This window comes from Parus major, chromosome 2 (genome assembly GCF_001522545.3).
Source record: "Parus major isolate Abel chromosome 2, Parus_major1.1, whole genome shotgun sequence".
NCBI lineage: Eukaryota > Metazoa > Chordata > Aves > Passeriformes > Paridae > Parus > Parus major.
Genome location: NC_031769.1, coordinates 143479612 through 143489772, shown reverse-complemented (window position 1 = coordinate 143489772; position 10161 = coordinate 143479612).

Genomic DNA, 10161 nt, shown 5'->3' with positions numbered 1-10161 from the left:
GACAGGAAGACTAAGAGTGGTGGAAATGGAAGGTGTCTGGGTGTGGAGACACCAGGAGGAGCAGGGCACAGGGCTCTCAGAATGTTTAGGGCACACAGAAGTCAGCAAGACTCCAGCACACTGCCTCGAGCTTCACAGAGCGCCCAGACCCGGAGATAAAGAATGACCTGATGATTCACAGAGGTGGGACAGAACGGAGATACTGATCACTGCCAGACCCAAAAGAATACAAAAATACATATTGGAAACCTAGACACCCTGAAAGAATTGTGAGAGACACGAAAAAGGCTTAACAGATGGTGTTATGGACCCTGCATCTCATAGTTGAACAGAAGCATTGCTATTCCTGGCTGCCAGGCTGATGTTGGTCACCACAAACACGCTGCTGCTCATCAACATGAGACTGGGAGAATGAATCAGTGAAAACATTTTTTCTTTCAGTTTGAATTCTAAGAAAAATCACCTTTTCTTACTGTAAAGTCACGAAGGCCAAGACTATATGTGGGATGAATACTTTCAGCACGTGTTGATGGAGCATTGTGAGAGTGTTCTGCATGCCAGTTGTCGGTGTAGAGCAGGAGTTATTTCCCCTTCAAAGAAGCTTGGTGCACGCTCTGTGCTCTGTTTCTGTGATCTCAGAAGCATCAGTTTGTCGTGGTTTAGCACAGCTGGCAGCTCAGCCCCACACAGACGATTGCTCAGCCTGCCCTGCTGGGACGGGGGAGGGAATCACAAAGGTAAACGTGACAAAACTCGTGGGCTGAAACAAAGGCAGCTCACCAGGTAAAGCAAAAGCACACAAACAAAACAGATCCAGGAAGTCACTCAGTTCTTCCCATGGGGGCTCCATCACATGTAACTGAGATTTGGGGATAAAAATGCCATCACTCTGAGCATCCCTCCTTGCTTCTTCTTCCCCAGCTTTGTACCCTAAGCATGACATCAGATGGTGTGACCTGTCCCTTGGGCCAGTTGGGGTCAGCTGTCCTGGCTGTGCCCCCTCCCAACCCCTTGTGCACCCCCAGCCTCCTCACTGCTGGGGTGGGGTGAGGAGCAGGAAAGGCCTCAGCTCTGTGTGAGCTCTGCTCAGCAGAAAGAAGCACTTTTGTCTTATCTCAGAAATAAAGATACAATGCCTGGAAATGACTGATGCAAGCTGTTATTAAGGGAGATATATTCATGCATTTCAGCAGAGTTAGATGATGATGAAGTTGAAGCTAATTCAATCTTGTAATTGCAGATAGCTGTTGTTTCAGGAACAGTATCATCCAAAAGATCTGGACTGTATCATCTTGATGTTTACAAATAAACAGTGAAGTGGAAATTAAACTCTGGCTAAAATGAAATTAGAAGAAGTCACCTCCTGTGGTGCAGTGAACACGCAGCACTGATCATCAGCAAATGATTTCTACTTTGGTAGCTTTGCTCAAATAAGCACTTCCAAAATAGCACCGAGCCTTATTTGTACATTGCAGATCATTTCATTGTACAATATTGTGTTCTTCAAGCTGAAAACAAAACTGAGTCACTTGCCTAAAATAGTAAAATTGGCCTTAAAGCAATGGCATTTCATTCAGGAGTTATCAAAGCAGGTTTTTAATCTAAATGTTACACCCCATCTTGCTGTTCGTCGCTGTAGAATGTAGAGATGATACCATGAAAAATGCTGGTATTTGAAATAATTTTTTTATTCAACATCATTGTCTGCCATTTCCTCTAGTTTGAAAATTTATTTGCTTATAAAAAGAGGCACTATAGGATACTATGATACATAATATTTTTATGGTTTCAAAAGAGTGATAGCATTTAATACCAGCTGAAAACTTCCATTCTTGGATAGGCTCTGATGAAATCTTCCACATCTCTAATATCTTTCACATTTGAACCAAAAATAAGTCTCAAGAAAAAAAAAATAAAAAAAAAATCTGTATATTTGGTCAGGTTGAAGACAAGTGGAGCCAGAGTGACAGACTGAGTTACGTCACTTCCATCCTTCATGACTTCTGTGGTTGTGCAAGAATCACAGTTTCTGAAGGATTTACTGTGGTGGCAATGCCCTCACCACGTACTGGGGGTTGTCAACATCAACTTTAACATGAGGCTTTCTATTTTTACTGAGTCTCCTTCTATTTTTAGTTTAAATGCAGAGAAATATAAAATCAGAGGCTGATGTCCTCAAGTTCACCTTCTTTTCACCACAGTGTCCTTCAAATTTGCAAAGTCCAGTTGAATCGATATCTGTGAAATTTTCTGTAGGGCTTAGAGAAACTGGGAAACATTTTGGCTGAACTTCCTCTGTGCTGCTCCCAGGGTGCAAAACAAGTAAAAAACTGACTTACCCACGCCCCTAAACAGAAGATGATCACCAAGCTGTGACACTATTTCCCTTAGCCTAAATTAGTCACTTCTGCCTAACCTGGTTATTCTGGAGTGCCCAGTGAAGATCCAGCAGGTATTATACAGACAGTTGAAAGTAAAATTCCATTTTTCCTAAAGCTGAGAGCCAAAACAACGCAGAGGAATCAATACCCCAAAAGTACTTTCTTCTCCACACTGAGCATAAAGACAGCTCAAGTTGACCATCTCAAATGAATAAATGTACAGTGGAGATGTCTAAAGGAAGATAAGTTAAATGCCAGCTGTGGCATTACAGATTAATGAACCCCCATTCCTGATTTTTGTTGCCTTTGGAGGGGGAAGTTGAAAGGAAGAGTGCAGGACTGAATTCCCCCTGGGCACTGTACAGCTGATGAGGAGATGAACTGCTTCCTTCAAAGCCTAGATATGATTTATCTAGGGCAGAGAAAAATCAGGAAGAATAAATAAAGAAGTAGAGAGATAAAGCAATTATCCCAACAGTTTGTGGACTCCTCCATCAATGCACTACTGGTGGAATGTGACCTATGAAATTATAAACTTGTTTAATTTCTATGTTTGCTTAGCAGTGATGTGATTGATGTTGTCTTAAACTTTATGAAATACCAAGTGTTTCAGACTGGCACAATAGAACTTAAATTAAAAATAAACAGATTTTGCCCATTGTGGCTGCTCTTCTTGATGCTGTATCCTGGAAAAGCTGTGAAGAAGCACAAGAACATTCACCCCCAATATGCATTTAAATAAGAAAGCTGTCATATACCTATTTTTCATTTCATATTGTACCTAACTCTGAAATACAATTCATGAAGGAGTCAAAGAACTACCTACAAAACATCAGTATTGTAGTTTAGAGACATAAGCATAATTTATTTTTATTCTCCTAGAGAGTGAAGCCTAAGGACATGACTAGTCATAAAATATGCTTTTCCAAGAGAAGAAAGTGTATAACTGTTTGGATTTGGTGTGTGAAGTATGCAGAATGCAATGCTTCAAGAATATTACACTGTAAAGAAGGTCAAGGTCAATGCCAGCAGATGTTAATGTCTTCTCCTAGAAAAGGAAGAGTTAGGCATCCCAGATGGCAAAGGCCTTAAAAGGAAGAACTGCAAGAACAAGCGGTTGTCAGTGAGCATTATTTCACTAAAGGCAGAAATACTAACGAGAAGTGAAAGCGGTTTTTCCTTTCTTGTGGAGCAGTATCCTTTATTCCAAGTGGTCTGTTAATATTTTCAAATTTTATTTTTGCTTTTTGAGCAGTCTGGATACTCACTGGGAACTTAGACCTGGCATCATGAGCTGAAAGATAATGCTTGGGAAAACTGGGGGATGCAGCAAAGTATGGTTCCTCTTAGGCCTGACAGCAAATTGTCTGGTCTGCATTCATTCCAACATCCCACAATAACACAGATTACATCTGTCCCAAAGGATTTAGCTTCGTGGGTGCTGTTGTTTTCGAGGAAATAAGTATTCAAATGACTTTGAGGACCTTGACTGTTCTGAACATTTAGCAATTTCTAAACGGCACCGTGCATTCATGACATTTAAATTTCATTAGCATTCACACAAGTCACATCTTGGCTATAGGGGTTATGCAGGAAGATTTTAAAGACTGCCATCAAACACTTTTAGCTGCAGGTCTAGTTAAAGTCAAGTGGTCTAAATGACACCTTTTCTGTGCTCAGTCAGAAGAGTGAATGTGGTCACAGTTCTCTAGGGGTGAGCATCAAGGTGCCAACCCACAGCACCTGAGCCACTCTGAGCTGCAGAATCCGAGCTGAGGGTGCCAGAGCTGCTCCAGAGCCTGCTGCCTTTGCTGAGCACACAGGAGAGGGAGGAAAGAACCATCACCAAACTGGAGGAGAGTGTAACACAGAGTAGGGAAGCTCTCCTGGGGAGGGAAAGAGGGAGCAGAGAGGCTGGGCAGCTCTGGGGCATCAAATTCAGCGGGAAGGTTCGCTTCAATTTTGTAACAAGAAAACTCTCTCTGCTGATTCCTGCTCTGTTCAGTGTACCAGCATGATATTTAGCTAGTATATTTAGGTTGCCTCTTTAGGCTCTGTGCTTAACCAGTAAACAGTAGAAGCTTCCTCCAGGACAAATTTCAGAGCAGGGACTTAACAGAGCTGAGCTGGTGACTTCCCTCAGTCTTTAATCTGGGAAAAACCTCGGGCTACTATTTTAAAGCTCCCACTGTTCCCAGCTTAGCATAACTCCATTTCCTGCACCGTGAAACTGAAGTGGTGATATTTCTCTCTCTTGGAGCAGTGTCTACTTCATTAATGTTTTGGAGGTGTAGGTGCTATGGTAACGAGCACCACAGTCAGTGCCTAAAGAGGAATTTACATCGCAAAAGATGCTGTCTTTGAGCAGCTTGACACATCTGTTCATGAACAGCAATCTGATCCTGTGTCAGCCCACAGAAAACTCAGCTGAGCTGCAGCTGGATCAGACAATGCAGTTGTGTAGGGATTTCAGAGGTAATCTGAGGCAGAGCCATGTAAAATGCAAGTGAGAATGAGAAAATACCCAGAGGTTTTAGGAGGCAGCAATATTTATTAGGAGCCTGAAGTTATCTATTCTAAGCAAGGCAGTAGGAGAAGCAAAACTTGTGTATAGCGCACAGGCAGCAATAAAGGCTCTCACCAAACCGAGAGGATTAATGCTCTCCTAATCCTGTCACTCTTCAAGGAATTTTGAAATATTGGCAACTTCTGGTAATCGAATTTTCCCAAGAAACAAAAAAACAAACAAACAAAACCACTAAACCTTGCCTAGCTTCAGACAACATTAAGTATGGCAGGAAGAAATCATAAAATCAAATTAAACTTTGGAATAAGCTGTATGAAGCTTTCAAGTCTGCCTTGAGTGGACTGTAATTGCTGAAATCTTTTTGCCATATATAGCCATAAAACTTCATAGTTTTCCTTTTTTAGTAAGTTCCACTGACTTTAACTCATGTGTTTTCTAGAAGAAAAGGAAAGATTTCAAAGCTATGACAAAATATTCTTTGATTTCAGTAAAGAGAGAAAAAGCCAATGATGATGATAAAAAGAAAACAAAACAATACCCATTGAAAAGAAATACAAAGCAAAGATATTGAAGGAATAAAATCGGTGGATAAACAAAAAAGAGGAAAAAAATGGAAACAGAGGGAAGAGAAAAAACATATTTTCAAAATTAAAAGATCCAGAAAAGCAATTAACAAAATGCAGTTAAGCAAGAAGCAGAAAACCTGTTCCATCACTTGGCAAAAAGAATAGGTACTCTAAGCTAGTGTTCTGCTGCAATTAGGAAAAAAAACACTAGGAAAGTCTGAATATAAGGAGATCTTTAATTCGATTTTTTCATTAAAAACCTTATGTAAAAATATAGAGGGAAACATTCTTATTTCAAATATTTACACTAAAGAGATGTATTTCACAGAAAAGCAACTGTTCATGTATGGAGAATTAGAAACATAAAGACTTGTGCTAGCGAAAATAAGGAGAACCAAAACATGAAACAGATACAAAAAGACACAGAACCACATGGTTAACTTTACCATCCAGATATTCTCAGTGGTGATGTATAGACAATATGGTAATGTGATTTTTATTGCAGTCCCAGTGGATAAGAGCTCTGTGCAGGGAGGAGGATGCTGTGGAATGCTCAGCTGCTGTGCCACCTGTGCAGCCCCTCAGGTTTAACAGATGGAGTTGGGGGAATTCCTATTATTGAACTGGGAAAGGGGTTGTACACATTTTTTAAGGTATTGCCAAATCCCAGTTTGGATAATTGCAATGAGTGAAATGTAAATAAAAACTTAAATTGTAACAGTGACAAATTTTCATCTTGAACGGTTAAAGAGGATCTGAGGAAAACCCCTACTAAGCTCTTAATATGTGATCAAGAGTGGTTGTCAATAAAGAAATCTCACAAATACACTTAAAATTTATCAGATCCCAGTATTTTTAAATCATGTCATTATATTACTGACTTCCTCCATATAATGAAAATTTATCAGTCCAGGTATAATTTAAATATTTGGAATGTAAAGTGATCTAAAGTGCTTTCCCTCTACCACCAGCTGAAAGAAATAAGAAATAATAGAAGAAAGAATAGGAATTGATATGAAACATTATTTAGACGGATGGAATGGCCTGGCACTACTTTTGGATACAGAGAACACATCATCTGAAGTTTCTGGATGCTTTTAATCACTCATGGACCTACCTGTTCCTGCTCTGGGAAACAGAAAGAAAGCAGCATTTTCTGAGGGCACTTCAGCAGCCTGAGGATCTCAGCTGCCCTCTGAGGATACCTGTCCCTTTTCATTCCCAGGGAGGTAGTTTGGAACAACAACAGGAACAAAAGCATGCATGGACAAATCTGAGCTTTGAGCAAAAGGAGCAAAACTCCTTCTCTGTGGTTGCTGCAAAGTCTGTGTGGTCCCTGAATGCTGGATCATGACAAATGGGAGGCCTGACACATTTAGAATGAGTTGGCAATCAACCTTTGTGTGTATAACTTTTCAATAGGCATGTAGCCATAGGGAGTGCTCAAGATAAATAATGAAATATTTGTGGGTGCAGTGCCCTGGGGGGCTCTTCATTGACCCAAGGGCAACTTTTAATTGGGATGAACCTATTCCTCCTTTGTCTTGGAACAAAGACTCTGTTTTTCTTCTCTGAGGCCCTCACACTCTTGTGTTCTGTAGTTTAACAATAGCCCTTACTGTTGAGGGTTTACTATGTCATAGTTTGGCCATGGTAAAAACTGGAATGCATAATCCACTACAGCCAGTTGTTTCACTCTACAGTGCCAAAACAAAGCTTGGATTGTGGTCAGAGTAAAGACTCAGATCTGGATGCGTTCTCAGACCAGAGTAAGTGCCTGTGTAAGCAAACAGGAGATATGCACTTAGCATTTTGGAAATCTGGGGCAGAGGGCAGGAGAAAAAATTGATTTATTCTGTGCTCCTCTTGATCATCCCTTTCTCTGTTTCTTCTTGTTTTGTTTGTCTTTCCATATGTTTTGGCACAAGAGTGAACCAATTTCCCTTCCTAGGCCCTCAAGAGGGAACATCTTCTCCCTGACAAAGAGAACCAACTCAGCCTGGGCATATTCCAGCAATTTCCAATTAATGTTGAAGTTCCAATTAATGTTGGAATTCCAATTAACATTTCCAGATGGAGATAAGGGATCTGAATAAACATGTGAACATGTTGCTTTTCATTGCAATTCACAATTAAGCTTCTTAATAATGTTCATGAAGAAATTTTGGTGGGAGTGGAAGACAGTGAGATAGTACCTGTTAGAAATAGGAAATTGGCTGCAGAATGGAGTGCAGTGCTCATTCAAAGTAGATCTGATTTTGCCAAAGCCATTTTTCATTTTTTCATATCCATTACTGCCTTTTAGCACCAATTTCTTCCCCCTTTTTCTAATGAAAAATTACGGCAATAGAGTCAAACCAATATATAGGATTTTTTTTGATGTTTTCAAAGGCAAAACAAGAGCATGCATATTTTCAAGTGACATTCTGCCGTGACTAAATGATTTGTCATCTGCTGGGGGTGCTAATTAGGGGTAATTTCATTAAGATTTACCTGCCAATGTATTTTGTCTTCCAAAATATTACATTTGTTTACTTTGGGAATCTCACAGCTTTGTGGATATAAAGACACTGGGAATGAGGGTAAGATGTGGCAGCTCTCTGACCAGGATGGCACTATCAGTAACACTTGCCTTCATCACTTATCTTTGAACAGGACTGTGAAAATTCCAAAAGCCTTTCAGCAGTTTTCAAAAATAAAAAACGGGAAGAAAGCAGAGCTAAGAAAAACAAATTATCTGAATATCTGAGCAGAGAAAGTAGACTGTGGAGATTCCAGAGTGTGGCCAAATTACATCACTATTAACTGTGGCAGGATCCCAGAAGCAACAAAACCAACCAGACAAAATTCAGTAGATTCAATAAAAGAGAAGAAATTAAGTGGTCACAAAACATGCCTCGTATCCATCGAAATTTGAGCACGTATATCTCCATATGTTAAGAAGACTACAGCATTACTTCCAGCTCCTGCATTTTTGGTATTTCTCTAGATGAATTCAATCCCATACCACACTGGAAAAGGAGCTTACCAAACACTCTGAGACAAAATGTTTGCAGCAAGGAAATAGCAAGCCTTTGTCACTGCATTGAGACATAAATAAGCAAGGCTAAAACCACAGAAGCTGTACATTTTTCCTAGCTTGCCATCATGCATTTTTAGATGTAGTCGTGCCATCTCTGCATTTTTAGATGTCTTCCACCTCGTGGAATTCACATGATTCCATTAGACTCCTAGGCTATCACTGTAAAAGAATCAAACATCTTAGAGTGAGATCCACAAGATCTATCTTGTAAGGCTGCTTCAGTTTTCCAGGAGGATGTGATCATTCCTCCTAATGGGTCTCAAACTGAGACAGCATCACAGCTCTCCAAATGAAGGAGTTTATCTTGGGGTTTCAGGGAGGGACTTTCCACAGTCACTCTGCACCTTTTTCCTAAAGTACAGGAGAACGTGTACAGGAAATTCATCTTCCTTTATCCAATATGACACTTTACCCATGAGACTGAAAAAACAGTCTAGTTGTACACTCCCTGTTCTACAAAAAAATGGAGGGATGATAAACTGAGAGTGTTCCACTCTCAATGACAATCTGGATCTAGTCTCTCCTTTGCACCCCTGCTGTCTCTATTCATCTACTCACTAGAGGGTGGATGTCATCACTGGACTGTAGTGACACTTGGCATACATTAGATATGAGATTCTTCTGCCTTAGTGTGGATGTTTAAAAAAACACAAGGGACCCAGTCAGCCCAAGCTCTCATTAGTGTTAAAAGGAAACAGAGTAGTGAATCTCAGGTGCCACCTCATCTTAAGGTGGATGCATAAAACAGATTCACTAAAATCACATCCTGAAAATACCTATTTCTGCCAATTGACTGAGGATGACCCTTATGAGCTCTGATGGATTTATTCATGTGGGAACAATATCTCTAAAGTATCACATTTTTTAATGTAGATCCATAGTTTCACAAGCAAAATATTCTTGAGAACTGACCTCAGACTCACAGAGTACAACTTTCTCAAGTCTGTTTTTTGTTCTCCCACACAAGAAGGTATTTTTGTAAGGAACTGACTATGTGAATTTGATAGTTTCTGAATAAATAGTTCACAGTTTGATATTTTGGAGAGAGTTAATCTCACCAAGAGAACCCTTTATTGCCTGTTCACAATAGCAGGTTGGGAGATTTTCCTATCCAAAGACTCAGTGCACTCTACACCATTTAAAATATGTATGTATCCCATGCAAGAAGAGAACAGTAGTCATATTTTAATGGTAAAGTGTGTGAAACAGAAAACAGTTATAAAACTTGAACAGAGTCACAGTGTCAACAGTGAGTGGGCAGAGATAAGCAGGCACTAGAACCCTCTGGCGTTTATGAACTCAAAACTTCTTCCTCCTGTTGATCAAGGAAGTCGGGGGCTTTTGTCATTGTAACTGAGTTCTTTAAATGCCTTGCAAGTCAGGAACAGAGAAGCAATTCCTTAGAAACATGACTCTATTTCTTTTCTGTTATAAAAAATCTACCCACATTCTTCAGAAGCAGGACAACTTGTCCAATACTGTTTGCATCACCATGGAGTGCTTGGCAGCCATCAGCATTTTGGAAGAACCTCAGCAATGTACATTTGGAAACACTTTCCACCACAGGTTTTCTCTTTCATGTACATTCTTGTCATTTGATATATA